The 5,077-nt window shown below is 44.5% G+C and overlaps 1 pseudogene; it reads left to right on the forward strand.

Moving 5' to 3' along the window:
- Nucleotides 1–1,986: 1,986 nt before the first annotated feature.
- Nucleotides 1,987–3,857, forward strand: LOC105521105 (annotated as a pseudogene).
- The last annotated feature ends 1,220 nt before the right edge of the window (nt 3,858–5,077 follow it).

The following is a 5,077-nucleotide window of genomic DNA, read 5'->3' on the forward strand; positions in this document are numbered from 1 at the left end:
ATAGTTAATGATCACACCCCTGCCTGACCTGTCTTGTCCTCAGTTGTTCCCCCACCGAAATCCCACTGCTGGTGCTTATTGCTTGTGAAGGTGCTTCCTCTTTACAAGCCACCACTTCCTGCCTCTCTTGACCAGGCAAGCCCTGAGCATGCTTTCGGGTCATTGCTCCCCATCTTTCATTCTGCACATCTTCTGCGGGTGTCCACCCAGGCTCCTGTTGGAAGTGCTGGTGCTTCATGGAGCAGAGAACCTAGTAGCAAATGAAGAATGGGCACCTCACTTTCCCTGGAAGGAATTCTCTCGTGACACTAACTTTCCCGTAATACAGGCTCTGTTGTGTGCATGCTGGGGACTGTCAGTTTGCAGTTAGAGCTCAATAAATCCTGTGGCCTTGAGTTGGCCCCTGGGGTATTGCCGTCCACCTCATAAAACGATTACTTAATTAAGTATGGCTCAGTACGATTGGCAGCCTCTGCTTCTGGCCAGAGCACCAGACCTGAATGTAGATGTGCTCTGGTCTCGCCTGTGCCTCGAGGCTGGTGGGCCCCTGTGCCGCAGAGGAGCCTTCTCCGCAGAGCTGAAGGGCAGTCCTCTGGGATCACGGAAAACACACACAATTGTTACAGAGCTCCCTCCTGTGTGGTCAGAACTCAGTGCTCAGAGGTCGCTGAAGGCCTTGCTTTTGGCAAACTGTTTCATAGATGTGACATAATTAAAAATAAATAACAAAAAACCATCTTGGGTTGGGAAAATGCCAGGTCAATGGTCATTTAGAAACACTATTTAATACGTGCTTCACTTTAGCAGAGCTTTGAGCAAAGGGGGTTCAGCCATTCAGACCCGATTTATCTGAATTAAAAACGACAGCTTCCAACTTTCCTAGTGATAGTAACAGATGGTGATAATAAATGTCAGTGGTTTCTGATGCCTGCTTTTGCACATCTGTCATAGAAGGATGTTATATTATTAAAATCTGTAACAAGTGTAGATCATGAGATAAGTGTGAGGCCATGTGGCAATCACCGGGGGGGCTTGGGGCCAAGGAGGGGACTGGCATACAACTGCTGCCGGGCAAAGCAAGTTCCGAGCACCACCAGGGTCATCTTGGATCCATGACGGGATAACTTCTTTCAGTTAATGTAATTGACTTTATATAGCTTAATGCAAAAAGGGAGAGACTTCTGCCTGGATTATCCATAAGGTCCTTTCCAACTATGACAACCTTTTAGTACATTGTAAATACTTTTTCCTTCCTGGAAGATACAGCATATGCAGTAGGAAGAACATAAGCCAGATATACTCAGGTTCCAATTTAGGGTCTGCGACCTGCTGGTCATGTGACTTTAAAATTACGTTCTTTCTAAACCTCATTTCTTCATCAGGAAAACGGTCTGCTATTCCTTATCTTAGGAGGTGGTGGTGAGGCATAAATGAACTATCACATAAGGAGCCTTTCCTCAGTTCGCCCAATACATATGGCACAAAATGTATTCCCTGAGTTTTTTCTTTTCTTTTTTGAGACGGTCTTGCTCTGTTGCCTAGGCCAGAATGCAGTGGCATGATCCCAGCTCACTGCAACCTCTGCCTTGCGGTTGAAGCGATTCTCCTGCCTCAGCCTCCTGAGTAGCTGAGATTCCAGGCATACACAACCACGTCCAGCTAATTTTTGTATTTTTGGTGAAGATGGGGTTTCACCGTGTTGGCCAGGCTGGTCTCGAACTCCCGACCTCAGGTCATCTGCCCACCTTGGCCTCCCAAAGTGTTGGGATCACAGGCGTGAGCCACTGCTCCAGGCCCCAGCAATGATTTTTAAAAATAAAGTAGACGTTGCCAGCTGTGCCCCCTGCCCCTGCCGTTAGGTGGTGGGGTTCCTCAGCCCTGCGGCGGGAGGCGGGCCGGCCTCAGCTTCCTTTGGGGCACTAGACCGTGTGCCAGTGCGTGAGTGTGTGTGAGTGTGCGTGAGTGTGTGTTGACCGACCGCACGGCATGTGTCTCCGACTGCGGGTCCCACCTCCTCCCCTGCCGCCGTCAGTCAGTGTGAAGCAGCAGCTCCAGCCCCGGGATAGACATGGCAAGGTCTCTCTGCATGAGGGACCCCGAACCAGCTGGATCTGCTCATCTCGGGGGTGGAAGCATCTGTTCACAGCAGTAATGTACACTGTACAGAGAAGACAATCGAAGCTGCTGAAACCCTGCTTCATGTGGAATCTCCTACCTGCTGGAGGATTCGAGAAGTCCTGTGGAAGTGTTTGTCCCTCCTTGTGTATCAACTCCAGAATTTACCCATGCCGCTGTGAGGCCAGATGTCATTACAGAAACCGTAGTGGAGGCGTCAACTGAAGAGTCTGAACCAATGGATACCTCTCCTATTCCTACATCACCAGATAGCTGTGAACCAATGAAAAAGAAAAAAGTTGGCCGTAAACCAAAGACCCAGCAATCACCAGTTTCCAGTGGGTCTCCTGAGTTAGGTATAAAGAAGAAACTGAGAGAAGGAAAAGGAAACATAATCTATTTGTGGGAGTTTCTTTTATATCTACTTCACGATAAAAATACTTGTCCCCTGTATATTAAATGGCCTCAGAGAGAAAAAGGCATATTCAAGCTGGTGGATTCAAAAGCTGTCTCGAAGCTTTGGGGAAAGCATAAGAATAAACCAGACATGAACTATGAAACCATGGGACAAGCTTTGAGGTACTACTACCAAAGGGGAATTCTTGCAAAGGTTGAAGGACAGAGGCTTTGTATGTCAGTTCAGGGATATGCCCCAAAACATAGTGGTCATAGACGATAACAAAAGTGAAACCTGTAATGAAGATTTAGCAGGAGCTGTGGATGAAAAATTATGAGAACGAGTGTCTCTGTCTGCAGAAAGTCTCCTGAAAGCAGCATCCTCTGTTCGTGGTGGAAGAAATTCATCCCCTAGAAACTGCTCCAGAGCAGAGAAGGGTGTGGCTAGATTTGTGAATATCACTTCCCCTGGTCACCATGCTTCATCCAGGTCTCCTGCTATCACTGCATCTGTATCAGCAACAGCAGCTCCGAGGACAGTTTGTGTGGCAATGCAAGTACCTGTTGTAATGACATCATTGGGGCCAGAAAATTTCAGCTGTGGCAGTTCAGTCACTTAATGCAGGTGCACCATTAATAATCAGCACGAGTCCAACAACAGCCACCTCTCCAAAGGCAGCCATTCAGGCAGTCCCTGCTGTGATGCCAGCTTCTACTGAAAACGGAGACAAAATCACCATGCAGCCTGCCAAAATTATTACCATCCCAGCTACACAGCTTGCACAGTGTCAACTGCAGACAAAGTCAAATCTGATTGGATCAGGAAGCATTCACACTGTTGGAGCCCCATTGGCTGGGAGAGCAGTTACCCCTGTTTCAATAGCCCATGGTACACCTGTAATGAGACTATCAGTGCCTACTCAGCAGGCATCTGGACAGACTCCTCCTCAAGTTACCAGTGTAGTCATAAAGGGGCCGGAGGTTAAATCAGAAGCAGTGGCAAAAAAGCAAGAATGTGATGTGGAAACTTTGCTGTTGGTAGAAGAAAAACTGGCAGATGGAAATAAGAAGTGACCCACGTAGTGGTGGTCAGTGTGCCTTCAGCTACTGCCCTTCCTGTAACTATGAAAACAGAAGGACTAGTGACATGTGAGAAATAAAATAGGAGCTCCACCATGGACTTCAGCCTGTTAGTGGCAGTACTGACATAAACATTGGCAAGGGAAGTCATCAAGAAAAGTCAAAGAAGGCTTTAGAACATTTTTAATGCATATAAGAAAACAAGCAAACTTACTGGAAATAAATTACCTATCTCATGTTTCAGTGGGAAATAAACTATTTATTGAGATGCTCACAGAAAACTGCCTCTTCCAGTAGGAAAACAACTGAACCCATCGCTAAAAAAAAAAGATTGAAAGGAACCAAGCAGCTCACTAAGATATCAAGTCACACTAAGACTTTGAACACTAACATTCTGTAAGAGGTTATATAGCGTTCGGTTTCAGTGGGGAGGGGTTGGGACCAGTGGTCTCATTGTTACATATAACAATTTTTGATGCATTTTATATGCGTACCAGCAATTATTACTGTGTTAGCACAGTACTCAACTGGTGCTATGTGAACACTGTCCTAATATATGTATTTAGAATGTGAATTGAAGAATGGATCCAAAAACTTCAGAAAGAGAATAGCAAAAAAAGGTCTAGTGTGAGATACAGACACACACACACACACACACACACACACGTAGCTTAAGCTGATTTAAAACAAAGGCCTTAGACTAATTTTCGGTTTTCTTTCTTGAAATAAGCCAATGGCTTGTTTGTATAAAGCTTTTTTATTAAATGAAAAATGTTTAAAATCTTGTACTTAACACAGTATTGTTATAGAGTGGAGCAAGCTTTCTTTCCTTCCTTTCTTTTTATTTCCTTTCCTTTCCTTTCTTTCTTCTTTCTTTCTCCTTCCTTCCTTCTTTCCTTCTTTTCTTTTCCTTTTCTTCTTTTCTTTCCTCCCTCCCTTCTTCCCTCCCTCCCTTCCTTCTTCCTTTCTTTCTTTTCTTACTTTGTTTTTTGTTTTAGTTGAAGTTTATGAGGGAAAGTACCAGTGTTCAGATTTAAACTATAATAGTTTGTATATTCAACATTTGAAGTCTGTTCTATTTTGTTGGACTCTTGTTTCAAAGTGTATTCAAGTAGGTTTTCTGGAATATGGAAATGAAATCTAAAAAATAAAAATAAAGTAAATATACAATTTGCAATTGCAAAGATATGCAACCAACCTGAGTGCCCTTCAGCCAACGAGTGGATAAAGAAAATGTGGTATATACACCATGGAATACTACTCAGCCATAAAAAGGAATGAAATAATGTCTTTTGCATAACTTGGATGGAACTGGAGGCCATTATGCTAAGTGAAGTAACTCAGGAATGGAAGACAGAATATCATCTGTTCTTACTTACAAGTGGGAGCTAAACTATGAGGATGAAAAGGCATAAGAATGACAGTGGGTTCTGGGATTTTGGAAGGAAGGATTGGGGGGGTAAGGGACACTGCTCAGGTGACAGGT

The sequence above is a fragment of the Colobus angolensis genome, unplaced genomic scaffold, assembly GCF_000951035.1.
Source record: "Colobus angolensis palliatus isolate OR3802 unplaced genomic scaffold, Cang.pa_1.0 Scaffold396, whole genome shotgun sequence".
Taxonomy (NCBI): Eukaryota; Metazoa; Chordata; class Mammalia; order Primates; family Cercopithecidae; genus Colobus; species Colobus angolensis.